Genomic DNA, 15,002 nt, shown 5'->3' with positions numbered 1-15,002 from the left:
CTGTTTGCCCACTCTCGTTCACTAGTCACTTTGTGTAAAACTTCTTGGCAGGCAAAGTCTTATTTAGCAACTTTTCAAATACTATAGCAAAAAAGTTAGTATCACGGGCTTTTTTTTTTTTTTTTCCAGTTTATTCTTTTCTGTGCTACGATTGTTATGGTGAAGGCATAGCCAATTTTTTTTAAAAAGTAAGGCTGCAGAACTAATTAAGCTGTGAAAAGCTTTCCCAGTTGTAAACCACTAGACACCAAAGTTCAAAAAATAGTCATTCTAGGCTTCAGAATCCATTACTTCAGAGAAATTATTGTGATTTCATTAACACATTAATTTTGCAACACCAACAGCTCTCACAGATGGTGAAGACATGATCTACAATTCAAATATGACTCTTGTTTGCACAAATGCCTTTCCTTCATATGGCATTTTAAACAGGAATTAATATGAGTAATCTTGCCATAGCTATAAACAGATAAACAGATGTCAGATTTTTCAGTGCCTTACTTTTTGACAGCATTTTACATACACAACCCCTCCCACCATTTTTTGTCATTTCTTGCGTTCTCAAAATATTCCATAGACAGAGATTTTAGAGCTCTCTATAACTGATATTTTGAGCCTCTGACCAAGTCAAAATACAGCACTATACTGGTTATATTCTTACTTTTCCAAACTGTCCCATACTACATCTTTTTAGATGATTGTCTTAATATATATAAAAGAAAATAATATGATTGTGAAATGGCAGCTTTAAAAAGATAATTAATTTGAATAACTATTGGCCATATAAACAATTCAAAACAACATATGTCGGGCATTTGACTCCTCATCTCATTTAACTCTCAGCTTTCTTTCAATATAAACAGCAGTGACATTTTAGAGTATTCATATATATATATATATATATATATATATATATATATATATACTGCTGTTATATATTTTTTTAAACTATGCAGCTATTTGGTTATCACTTTTTGGTCACCATTTCTCTCTCTCTCCTTTTATTCATTCATGAAGTTTTTGTCCTGACTCAAAGATTTTAGAAGCATCAGACTAAATGATCCTTTGACTACTAAGTCACCTCTGAAGTCTGGAAATCAATGGGCCAGATTGTCAGCAGATATAAACCAATGTATATCTATAGACGTCAAAGTTGCTATACTGATTTACACCAATTGAAGATCTGGGCATATGTAGCTTATCATGCTCAATGCATTCAGCATTTTCATTTCCACTGCATTGACCCAGACAAGAAAGAGAATTTCACTGCATGTTACAAACATTACAAAAGTGGCAATTCCTTCGGAGATGAAAAATAAAAATGTAATGTCCTACCATTGCAAAACAGACTGGAAAACCCGTAAAAAAAGCACCAAGATAAAAGCCTTAGCTGCAAAGATGCACCCAGACTTTACTAAGTTTGCAAAATGATGTGAACTCACAGTGAATATAGGAGAGCTCCTTCCTATTGTATAGGAAGTATAATGGGGGAAGAACTGAATTAAGAACAGTTGGGTTTTATTAATTATGATAAGAAGCAGTGAAATTCTGCCCAACTCTGGATCAGATTTTGCCCTCTTCACATTCCCACAGAGGATACCTGCAAAATGGGGCAATTTTTTGAAGCAGGAGGAAAGTTGGGGTCAAGCAACCATTTCCCCCTAGCTCTAGAAATCCCCTATACTGAATGGGGAGCCATGGTCACTGGGAAGGGGGTAGATGGCTGCAAAGAGAAAGCTGAGGGATGGACATGCTTCATAGGTCATTATCCCCACTTCCTCAGACCTGCTGGGGATTCCGACAGTGTACTGATTCCCTCGCTGGCATGTGAGTTCCCCACCCCCAAATGGGAGTCGGTCACTGAAAAGCATAGAAGAGCTAAGGGAACCATTGTGCCAAATGGGTAACAGGGAACTGGAAAGTAGTGCCGAGTACTGGGCATGTGCTCTAGTTCCCAAGGCCTTTGGGGCTCTTGGAACATCTAAGGGGTTGTAAGACAATCCCCCACCACCTCTATGGGGACAAACCATGTCCCCCACTAGGATGATACGGTGCAAACCCTACAAGTCGAACTTGAAGTTCTCTGGCCCTTTCACAGATTTTTGGGGAGAAGAGAGGATTTGGCTCTGAGTCTGCACTTCAAGTTAATAGGAGCTTTCCCTCAGTAATGCCTGCAGGATTTCGCCCAAGGTAATTTTTGATGTAGAGTTAGCCAAAACGGTATTCACATTCCATTCATGGAATTAGGTGTGAGGGAGCAAGGTGCCTCCTTAATCTCCTGGACCAGCTACACTTCCCATGGGTCACAGCACAGGAGGGCGCTACTTCCTCTCATGCACAGGTAGGTGGGGAGTAGGCAGGCGAGGTCAGGGAATGAAGAGAGCATTGATTCTGCCTCCACCCTCAACACACTTCTCAGTAGAACTGATCCGGTGCAGGGGAGCTGTAATCTGCTACTGCTCTGGACCAGCAGTAGAATACTTCCCCCTCCACCCAATGGAGCAATGGAGAAATCAGCAACACAAGTCACAGCTCCCTCCCTGGATGGTGCAGCTACATGCTGCCTCTTATTCAGGACAGATTGTGAAGTGACAGTCTACTCCGAAAGCCTTCAAGACTGTAAGCAAAGAAATAATTCAGAGAAATAGGAAGGGGTAAAAAAGCTTCTTTAGCTTTCTACTGAAGAGCCCTCTCAGTGGCTTTAGTTAAACAGATTAAAAGAAAAAAATACAGCAGAAAACTCCTGGCATCTTTCTAATCATTTAATTTTATTGGTACCAGTTGAAGAGTTCACTGAAATACTTCAGTGTTTTACTGCTGTATTGATCTACAACCTATCCTAGCAGATGATCACTCACTCACTCAAGCCGTGGGAGGCAGACCTATCCTTGCTTACAGACAGCCCCCCAACCTGAAGCAAATACTCACCAGCAACTGTACACCATACAACAAGAACACTAATCCAGGAACCTATCCCTGCAACAAACCCCGTTGCCAACTCTGCCCACACATCGACTCTAGTGACACCATCACAGGTCCTAACCACATCAGCCACACCATAAGGAGCTCATTCACCTGCACATCTACTAATGTAATATATGCCATTATGTGCCAACAATGCCCCTCTGCCATGTACATTGGCCAAACTGGACTGTCACTGCACAAAAGAATAAATGGACAGAAATCAGACATAAAAAATGGTAACATCCATAAACCATTCAGAGAGCACTTCAATCTCCCAGGACACTCTGTAGTTGCCATACTTCTACAAAAAACTTCAAAAACAGACTTCAGCGAGAAACTGCAGAGCTAGAACTCATATGCAAACTTGACACAGTCAAACTGGGTCTGAATAGGGACTTGGAATGGTTATCTCATTACAAGAAGTAATTGTCACTGTTCACACATTCTCACCTTCTAATCAATGTCTTGTGAATAGGCCTCATCTACTCTAACTGAATGGACTTTGTTTACACCTACCCACCTCATTGTTGTTTCTTACCCTTGGATGTATATATATACCCCCTATCTGATTTCTATTTCATGCATTTGACAAAGTGGGTTGCAGCCCATGAAAGCTTATGCCTGCAGAAATTTGTTAGTCTTTAAAGTGCTACAGGACTTTCGTTGTTTTTGCTGTATACAGACTATCACGGCTACCCCTCCGGAACTTTGTCCCCAGTGGGTTCCTATGCCATCTGCGGCTAAACAAATATTTTCTCTTCTCTGCTAAAATATTTGGAAATCCTGCTTAAATATTCTTTACTGATTTCTCCTGTCTTCAGTCATTCACTGAGGTACAAGAAATGTTCAAGCTAGTCTGCTTCACTCACATATTGATCACGGCCAATTCAGTATATTTTATCACCAGATAAATTAAAGAGACAAAAGTTAAATGCAATATATTAGTTCCTATGAATGTCCTGGATGGACCAAATGTCTAATAATTACCTAATTGATTTTATGCAACATCCCAAAGTGTTTAGGTTAAGATAACTGATATCTGCCTGTTCGAAATACTGGGGGGCAGGGTGTGTGTGTGAATCCTGGTAAAATTACATCCTAAAATATCATGCTAAAAATGCAGAAAAATAATCCTTCAAAGGGGGAAAAATTACTGAAGGAGAAAAAAATGTCACTTAAGAATTAATGTATCAAGTCTGTCTTACGGGATTGATCATTTAAGATGAGGTCAATGCATTTATGATACCAGCGGCTATATCGCTCAGAGTAATAAAGCAGAGCAATATCATTCATTTTACATCTAACTAATGACATGCTCAAAGTAATTACAGATTTTTCTAAGAACCATGCTGATTACTTAAGTTATGATAGGTGAAACATATATATCTTTCAGTTCAATAAAATAATATTTTCCTATCTGTTAAATATACAGCAAGTGTCATTTTTTTTAAAAAAGGAACTTGTATTACAGATAGATTCTTTGTGTTAATTTTTACTAGCTGCTTGAAATCTTTTCATTTTCTTTTTCTTATTGCATTATCTTTTCCCTTTATTGTACAGTCAAGGGAGGAGTTAAATTGCTGCAGAACGTTTTTTAACAGCTGTGCGTAACATTCTGTAACCCTTACACAGGCGAGTAGTCCCACAGTCCTCAGTGGGACAGCTCGTGTGATTTAATGCTGCAGGATCAAATTCTTATGGTCCAATTCAATGCCCATGGAAGACAATGTAAAGACTCCCATTTACTTCAATGGGCTTTAGATCAGGCCCTTAGTGCCAGCCTCTGCTTGTGATGAAATCAGAAGGAGTTTTGCCATTGACTTCAGTAGGGGCAGAAGCAAGGCCAGAATATTTTCTAAGTAGCTGCACAGTTTTCTACAGATATAAAATTCAGTTCCTCATGCTAACATAAGGGAATACAAAGCAAAATGCTTAGATGTGTAACATTTCCCAACAAAGCTCTACAAACTACTATTTACAGTTGCATTTTCTGTTTGCAAATTTCTAATAAAAAGGCCCATCAAATTAGTGCCTAATGAATAATTTCTGATAATGAAAATTATGGCGATGAAGGGCCTGATCTTGCAAGACACTGAGTGCTTCTTAAGTGCCTTCATCTCCCTTTGAACATCCTTCCAGCATCAATCCCTAGATCCAGCTAAAACATTTCATATCTCAAATGCCATAATATAAAACCTGAATGACAGACAGATCAGAAGCGAGATAAATGTGTATCCCATTCAACTGTAACACAGCAACCCTCAAGAAGATTAAATTTACCTTCCTGGGGCATGTCCAATTCTAAACAACAGAATGAACATTTCCTTTAGTACATTTAATGTATTTATATTTTAGTGGCTGGGTGCCAATGTGCTACTTATCAGCTCAATGGCTTGATATCCTTCACCCTTTTCCTGTGAAATGTGTAGCATTCTACGCCACTAGACCATTCAGAAGACACTGCATCAGCAGAAATATTACTCTCCCTCAGTATGGGAACACCAAAAAAAAAACAAAAAAAAAACCAGGGCTGTGGAATCCTGTAACTCTTTCCATCTTGTATTTCTCCAGGACAGAAAGAAAGCTATTCATGTTGGCAGTCAAGCCTTTATTTTGATAGAAACATCCAAAGTGGCATCCAAAATTTGCCATGAGGTTACCCACACTGGCAAAATGCACACATTCTGCTGCACTTAAACGGATACGCCCATAGCGCTGGTACAGAATAATTAATACTTTAATCATCTGTCAAATGCAGGAGTGAAGTTCATCCATTAGGGTAGCCCACCACTAACCTCTGGGCAATAATCTGGTATCAGACACTATTACATTAAGAAACACATTTGCTAAAACCTCTGTCTGTGGAGATATTTGCATCAGCCTACGAGAAATCAAACATTAGTAACACTCAAACAACACAGCCACAATTAAAGAGAGTATCCAGGCCTTATCACATGCTTCCATTGTATTTTGCATCAGTGGCAGCGCCGTTGTAGTAACAAAGTTCCCTTCCTTGGTCAGGGAAACCCACATACTGACTTCAGTAGGAGTTTGTCTAAGCAAGGCCCTCAGGATTGGATCCTCACCAAACATGCCAACAGCAAAAGGCTGCAGCCTGTCCAAGTATGATATTTTGGAATAAAATTACATATTTAACTACATGTACAGGGTAACTTGTGCTCCCTGTATCTTCATTGTATGCAGCTATTGTCTCTCATCATATGCTTAGGGTGAAACCCTGGCTCCATTGATGTCAATGGCAAAACTCTCCTTGATTTCAGTGGAACCAGTATTTTACTCAGATTATAAACCCTTTGGGTCACTGTATTTATGTGTGCAGTGCCTGGCACATTGGGGCCCCAATCCACAACCAGGGCTTCTAGAGGACTATTGAAATACAAATAAATAAATAACTATAATAACATTTAGAGTCCATTTCAGCAGGCTCTGTTGATCTCTATGATTCTGAAGGCACAGAATTGGCTACAGAATAGGCCAGTTGGGTGCGGTGCCTCAAGCGTCTCCACCCAGCCACAGAAATCGTGTGTTTGTGCCTGCTAATTTCATTCCAGTCTGGCACCATGCTGTTTGCCTTTTCCTCCCACGTGCAGGAGGGTTCTAGCTGTTTCCTTTGAACAAGCCCCAAATCATAACATTGCCTGAGCTATGAGAAGTAGCTACCCAGGCAGCTGGGCTTCTGACAGGAAGACTGAACCCTGAATTCTACAGACCAAGTTCCCCCTCCCATTAAGTTACTAAATAATCATCCTGGAAGCTGAACTTAGTTATATGAACCCCACAGACTTCCTAAACCCCACTTGGCCCGGTCCCCTTCCCTCCCATTCCCACCTATGGTTGCCTTTCCTTTAACCCAAATCAGAGCCCCAGCTCTTTCCCTCTAGCTTCCCACACAATGCTACCCTCAGCACACTCCCAGAAGGTGCAAGGAGCGGAGGCCTCCCTCACCCTTTGACAGTAGGCATAAGGGCCACCACCCTCTCACTCACACTTTCCTAGCAACTAAAAGGCAGTCTAGTCAGATGTTTCCAACAGGCCCCCCAATGTTTGCACTCTGCCAACACTGGATCCTGCAGCAAACTGGAAGTTAGGAGGTTGCTTGAAATGCACAGAGAATTGTTCACATACAGAAGTTTCGAGTAAATATTCAAATGAATCACAATCAGTACTGTTACATATAATTCAATACACCTCACTGTTTTTCAAATGTTCTCCTACGTACAGATTAGTGAGTATACTGCAGAACCAACTGTGACTGTGCTGCAGAAATTGGGGAATCTTGCCACAGAATTTAGGAACAGCATATCAGAGAGTACAGAAGGCCCTGACCAGTGGCCCTCTGGGATGTTTATGGTGCCTTCACAGCAGGCTATTGAGGAAACAAACTGGCCCTCTTGGACAGACAATAGGCAGGCGCGTACTCACCCAGGAGTTATGGCGCAATTGCAGAGAAAGTGCCATGCACAGCTCAAAAGGAGAAGCATGTGGGCCTGTGAGGTATCTGTGGGGGAAAGCCTATTTTGCATGTTAGGGGTGTCTGTTTCTGCAATGAAACATTAAACACCATATTGTTTAATAATTAATTAAACATTAATTTTAAACATTAAAATTAAAATTAATTAATTAATGTTAATTAACATTAAACACCATAATCAGCAATGAAAGGGTCTCCAAACCCCAACCAGAGAAGAATGTTAGGAGATCCCATTGCTGTTGTAGAGGTCATCTCTGATCAAAGTGAGCACTCTCCGATTCCCAGTCGCCACTGGTTTTTGGAGGAGTGGAATGGCTAAAGCCTTTGCCATAATGGGCCCCTTATTGTCTCTTTTGCTGAGTTCTGATATGGTGCTGCCAGCCAAGACAATATCTCTTGGTCATTACTCCCCAGCTAACTGACCCATATCAGGTCCATATCAGGGAGACACTCACCAGAGTTATTCCCAGGAGCCTGACTGCTGCAGAAGGAAAGTCTAAAAGGGATGTAGCTTCTTGGTGAACTATGTTACCACAGATAAGACACTTGGTATTGGATGCTGCATGTGCCTGCACCCAGAAAGATCCACTTGCATAACCCAACCCTTAGATTATAAACTCTTTGGACCAGGGGGCCATCTCTTCATTATGTGTGTGTACAGCAGCTAGCACAAAGGGGCCCAAGTCCCTGATCACAATGCAAATAATAATAACTGTGAATTTTGCACTGGCGCATCCTCCACGACACTGGGCACCCCACTAGAGAATTCCAGTTTAAGACTGCAATTATGGTAGGAAAGCCTCAAGTCAAATTGGAAAGATGCAGTTCAACTGTTAGTAAACAAACATGTAGCAGGTTGATTGACATAAAGATCACTCCAGAGCACTAAAAATGAATTCCCTTTTTACCATTTTCTGGTTCTGATGAAAAATTAGTATTAAGCAGTCCAAACAAGGGCACTTAAATATTTTTCAGTTGCTGTTTTTATAGCTTCCCCCGTATTGCTTAGGGATCGAAGCGTGTGACAGTGTCAGAAAGGACAGCTCCAAGTTCTGCTCAGGTGAGTTGGGTTAGAGTGATGCAGAGGAGAGGAAGAAGGGGTAAACATACTTAGCCCAGAAACAATGGCCAATAAAACTGAAGGAATAGTAAAATAAAATCAGGATTTTTCCACATAACTAACCTGTAACTCACAGATTTCTATTTATTTTAATGCCATTTTATTCTTTCTCAGTGAATTTAGTTATTATGAAAGGTACTAGACTGACATCCCTAGAAACTCAGGTTTCCTGGTCATTGATAGGATAGGTACAGCCTAGCCATTGGCAGTACAAGGCTTCCTCTCTATACCCTGCCAATGTGTCTCAAACCTCAGCTAAAGGGAGCAACTCTAGGGAAGAGAGGATAGTTCAGAGTCTGTACCAAGCCATCTTTTGTCCTCTCTTCTGAGGCTAACATAGAAGGGTGGCAATTATGGGGGTATGTAATCCAAGAACTCCCATAGTGTAACTAAGGCTGTGTGTACATTACAATTGTTACCAATTCACAGAACCTGGGTTCAACATGGGTGTAACCGAACCCTCTGACTCAGCTATAATTAAAGTGAGATATGGCCTGAAGTCCTTTCAATACTATGGCTTGAACAATTCTGGCAACAGGCATGATTTAATGCAGTCATTCAGCATAGTTCTCCATACTTGACTACCATTTTCCAACATGATTATTGCAAGAAAGATTGTTGCAGGCTTTCCCTGTCCAGTGCGGTCAGGGATATTTTCTAAATAACCATTTCATATAAAAGATTTGCTATAAAAGAATCTTAAGGCAGGTGCTAGCACACTTTAGGAATGTGGTTACAATACAGTTTGTAATCATATTAGGTGTGAACGCAAACATGTTATTACATTATTTGCAGCTCTGCGTGAAAACAGTTTACAAGATAGAACATTGCAGTGGCCTGTAATTTAAAACTGTTTTGTGACAATTTTGAAGCCTAGATACTGCACTATATATTACACAGATATACAATTTAAAGGGGAAGAATATTCTTTCTCCTCATTTTATTCGCCTCCCTCATGTGACCCTCCTCACTCTCTCCCCTTCAAATCTTAACCACAGTTTTCTGAGGGGAGAATACTGGCTTTGGGTCATTTAAATGTGAGACCCATTCTGTTTCCATTTTTCATTCTAATTATGCAGAAGTCTAAACTACATGAAGCATAAGGAGACAACAGAGCTATTTGGTAATTAATGACTAATGATAAATTGATTTCCTTTTTGAATGATTGCACTTGTCATTTGTGGTATTTAAAACATACCCTATTCAAAGCCCTTGTGTTTCTTTGGTTTTTTGGAGGCCTTTTTTCATGTTTCCAGTCAAAAGAAATGAATGTAAGCTATGATAATGCCCGGCGGAATTCTAGGTTGGTCCTTATTTCATCACAATAGCTGCATATCTGATTTGGTATATAAACAGCTGAGCTCCATTTTTTTCAACATCAGTCTGAGGCTTTGAAACCACAGTAAGAACTTTGGATCTGAAACCTCCGTTGAAGTCCACAGTATATAGTGGGCAAGACTTCAGGGAAAATAGTGTGTAGTGGAATTCACCAAGAAGAAAGCACCAGAAATCTTCCTGTCTAAAATATTATAGAATGCAAGAGTAAAGGCATTTAAATTTTAAACTCTTTCATATGAGGCTTTTATTCTTGTTCTCTATAGATGTTTATTATAGGGATCATAGAATCATAGAAGATTAGGGTTGGACGGAATCTCAGGAGGTCATCTAGTCCAACCCCCTGCTCAAAGCAGGACCAACCACAACTAAATCATCCCAGCCAGGGCTTTATCAAGCCACACCTTAAAAACCTCTAAAGATGAAGATTCCACCACCTTCTTAGGTAACCCATTCCAGTGCTTCACCACCCTCCTAGTGAAAAAGTTTTCCCTAATGTCCAACCTAGACCTCCTCCACTGCAACTTACTCATCCTTACTGCTGCTTCAGTACTGGCTAAGGATATAATTCTAGAAGTGAAAAAATCCAAAAAAGAATAGAATAATAACTTGATGAAGAAGAAGTAAATATGGCTGGGGGTGATGGTAAATACTGTCAACAGGACAACTTGAATGGCAGAGTGGCCAAGTGCTGGACTGATTCTAAACGTCTATCTCCTGAACTGGAAGAGTCTAAGATAGTTGTACAAGTGATGCTCTCAGGCTAGCTTGGCAAAGTGCATGTAATTTACAACACTCTTCTTTGCCCCCAGACACTAATCCTTGAAACTGCAGTGTGTGTCAAAATGCACATCACAGGATTCAGCCTGTTAGTAACTGGTCTCTTTGCTGGTCAGTTCCCCAGGATTTGAGGGGAAGGAATCCTCCCCTGGGCTGTGGAGCAGAGGAGCCACTCCGTAGCTTCTTCTGTAATCTCAGGGCTGCAGTAGCTCCTCTGGCTGTTGAACTTCTATCCCAAAGGAGACTTGGCCAGCGGGTCTTCTTACTTGTGGATCCATCCCCCTGGACTATCCCCTGAGTGATAAGTTGTAGGAAAATCATGCAGAGCACAGTTTTACAGCACATATTTGTTCAGGGCCCCTGTACAAGCTCCTGGCATCCTTGCAAAATTTGCCTTTCGAGAAACAGAACCTCCAGCCTTATCCATCCAGCCACTTACACACTCACTATAAAACTTATTTTGGAAACACTCAAAAGAAATGATCATCCCGCTGTTGGATTTGATGTGTTTGTAAGATGAGAGGCTAAAAAGATATATGGCATAGAAAGATTAGGGGGAGAGGGAGAGTCAAAGCTGCTAAAAAGGGACTTAACTCTAATTAGCGATTTTTGTGATTCAGACACTAGTTCAAAAGGAACTAGATTAAGGGTAAATTTTTCAAAAGCGCCAAAATGACTTAGGAGCCTATGTCCCACTGAAAGTTGAGACTGAGGCTACTCAGTCATTCAGGCACTTTTGAAAATTTTACCCTATAGACTTCAACTTACTTCATATGGGTCAACTACAGTTTTGCCATTGACTTCAACAAAACCAGGGTCAAGACTTTTCATTCTATATGTTATTAAAGTTTCCTTTATCAAAACATTCATACTCACCATCATGAAATTTAGCAGGAAAAAACTAAGGGACTAGAAACAACGGTTAAATTACATAGGTGTAGTTCTCGGTTTTTCTGAACTACAGTAACGGCTTCCTAAAATTGGTGATTTTCCTTTCTGATCTGTAAGCCATTCTCACCACAAGGAGACCATTGTTTCCTCATAAAAACAGCATGAACTTTTGCCTCAAACTGCTACTACTGCAGCCTTTCAAAATATCAAAAGTGAGGAACATTTTAAGCAGCTTGAGAACATGACAAAAATTGTCGACTTTGAATACTCAGGAAATAAAATGAAAGAAGGTCACAAAGCTAACAGCTGGAAAAACATTTCTGGAGTCTATAAAGCACTCCTCCACCATGTGCAATGGCCACAACTGCTTTGGTGCAGGAGTGGAAAGGAACACTAAGAAAAATCACCAGAAGATAGTGGAAACTCATTTCTTTATTCAGGATAAAGTACACAGAGATGTCCATGCAAGGCCTTCTACAACATGTATGTCTCCAACTGCTCTTTTACAGGAGTCGGTGTGAGTGAAAGTCTGTGCAAAGGGATTCCTTCATCCCCATGGCACTGAAAAAGTGGGACTACATATCAGCCCTGGTTTGGAGCAGCTGTTGGGACCATCCACGGGTGAGACAACTGATCTGCACTTATGTGGCTCTCCAAACTACTACAGAAGGGGCATGGAACTGCTATTCCAGATAATAGGATTGAATATCAACAGCAAAAGGTATATATTGCAGGCCCAGAGTTGACCAGCTGGTTGAGAAAGTGGATTCTATATTTGCTATTCCTTGCAGAATTCCCTGCAGCCAGCCCCAGTAATCAGGAAGGTGAAGTGAATTTCACCCTAGGAGTAATCAGTGTTGGAAACATATTAGATCACTTTGAAGCTGGGAACACTGCTAAAAATGGAGAAATTGAAAGGCAAAAGGGGAAGCAGCCAATTTACTAACTCCAAATTGTTTAATGGATGGCTAAGATCTCACCATAGGACAAACATTCAAACCTAACAGTTTTGTGGTGTCAAATTTTTAGATAATTTTAGAACGCTGATAAAGATTTTTATTCTGTAATTAACTTACTCCTTTAGTCAGCACCTGAATAAACATGTTCTCCCTCCTTTCAGTATAAAACTTTACTCTCGTCCTACAGCAATATAACATTTTGAGATGGAAAAAACCCCATGTGGCTCATCTGTCTAGAATTTATGCCTTGTAATATCTTTTTCTTCTACATATTTTTTCTCTAATACTTTCTTTTTTATTTCCAAGTGAATATAAAAATAACAATCCCTTCTCCAGTATGTTTCCAATATCCCATGAGATGGTTGACAGGAATATAAATATAATAATGAGGTGGTTTGAGAGGCAGGTTAATGTTATTTGCTCTCACATGATGCTTTTAGCCTTAGGCTTTGCTTTAGGCTAATACCACTTCATCTGGGCCAAAATCACCAATGAACACCCATTAAATCAGTCAAACTTAAATGTACTATTTACCGAGTGCGGTGAGTAATACTGTAATCTAAATTTGAAATATTATAGGTCCATAGAATAGTAAGTGGAAATGTAAGTTGAGACCTTGATAAATCTTTTTGATTTACCAGTAATGAATTCTGGGCCTAATTCTCTTCTCACTTGCACCAGGGTTATACCGGTGTAATTCTCATTGACTTCAGTGTAGTTATTTCTGATTTATCCCAAGTGAGCAGACTGTGGACAGTAGACTGTTAACTGTAGTTTCATCTCTCTATCCAAGCCAGGGATCTTCAAACCTTATTAGTATTACTGAATATTTGTATTGTACTAGTGCCTAGAGGTCAGGCCTACGCATGGTACAAACAGGCAACATTTTTCATCGTATGGACCACAACTTAACAGAGTCTCACAGTCTACCTCACCTCCACACCAGCAGAGACCACGTCAGCTCCCATTCCAAGCATATATAACAACTCTGGGGGAATTACAGCAGTTGCTTTTGTAGAAAATTAATATTAAGAAGTTATTTAACGTATTTTTAGTTAAGCTGGTTGAAAGTTGTTGACACTTTTCATGACAAAGCTTTGCTATTTTTCAACCAGCAGTGGTAGTAGTAGTTCAGCTCTTTCCAAAATTGTACCATCAAGACTACTGTAGGTTTTTACAATGGTGCCCATCTCCCTGTTGCCTTAGCACCATCCACAAAGCATAAATAGAAAGTTTGAACTCCAAGGCCCTCTTTAATTTTGAACAATAGGGACCTGATCCAAAGTCCATTCCAATCAATGGAAAGACTTCCATTGGTTTGAACGGACTTTGGCTCAGGCCTCAGAATTGTCACAGTGCCCGGCATGATGGGGTGGAAAGTGGGAAATAATACTCCTGGTTCCAATATTTTGAGGCTGCATATATGTATAAAAGGATGTAAAGCAGAAAAATGGCTTTGACCAGCCCAGAGGAAGCATTCTGGATCTCTCCAATTTCTCTTGCCTCTAGGCACCATCCAGAGTCACTATCATCACAACCAGAGCTATATGTATAGAGTCCCTGTAGCCCCTTCGCAGTCGGTTAGCATAACATCAGCATTTGAGTCATGCCTCGTCTATAAATGTACTATCCTCACGTTGGACTCTTCTCCAAATAAACCATTCATAATGTACAGAGTAGGTAATTATAAAACAAGAGAAAGGGAGGAAAGAACAGATGGGGGGAACAGGGAAGAAGGCAAATGCCAGGGCAGAGTACACATCCTCTGTCCAACCTGCATACTCTCAAATTAGAAAGGAAAGTAGATGAGAACAAGGAAAAAAGAAAAAGAAACCAAATCTCCTTAACGTTCTCTGTGGCAGGAAGGATTTCAGACCTCGCCTAACGTGACTGTGATGGTTCCTACCTAAACCGACCACTAAAAAAATAGGTTTTTTCCCTTTTTAATTAATGTACTGAATGTATGAAACGAGTGATTATGAAGGTGAAGGACTAAGAGCACAGTCTAGAGCCAAGCATTTTGTAAGTAAATGTTTGTGGATGCTTCTTTACAAAGCTTTGCTAATGCACCTCTATTCTTATTGGCAATACCCCTCTTAGTAGTCTGAGCAGAATGCACATTGTGCAGAATATTGTGTGTCATAGTGACAAATGCCAACAGGGGATTAGCTTTATTTGTAACCTAACTGGCACTTGACCTCCAGGCTGCAGAGTGGACAGACTAGTCTATTAATGCCCCGTGCCACCCAGTGCCAATATCAAACCTTCCTCTGAGCTAAAACATTTGCTGTCTTTGTTCAGGTTAAGGAGAAATACATATTTCTCCTTGGTAATTTACCCATCCATTTCCCATATAGGTGTGAACAGGGAACCTATGACCCAAAATCTCTCTAGGCCTTCTATTCAAACTAAAATACAGACAAGTATTTCTTTTTCAGAAACTGTTATTTATTTATCCCAC

The 15,002-nt window shown here is 40.2% G+C and overlaps 1 protein-coding gene across 4 annotated transcripts in view; it reads right to left on the bottom strand.

Moving 5' to 3' along the window:
- SOBP (sine oculis binding protein homolog) overlaps positions 1-15,002 on the bottom strand; it is a 134,860-nt gene that overhangs the window by 19,594 nt on the left and 100,264 nt on the right. The gene's annotated exons all lie outside the window — the stretch shown is intronic.

The sequence above is a fragment of the Emydura macquarii genome, unplaced genomic scaffold (assembly GCF_026122565.2).
Source record: "Emydura macquarii macquarii isolate MOO-44397 ecotype Brisbane River unplaced genomic scaffold, CSIRO-AGI_Emac_v2 contig_1146, whole genome shotgun sequence".
Lineage (NCBI taxonomy): Eukaryota > Metazoa > Chordata > Testudines > Chelidae > Emydura > Emydura macquarii.
The sequence above is the reverse complement of the archived record's forward strand: the minus strand, read 5'-3'. Positions and strand labels throughout refer to the sequence as shown.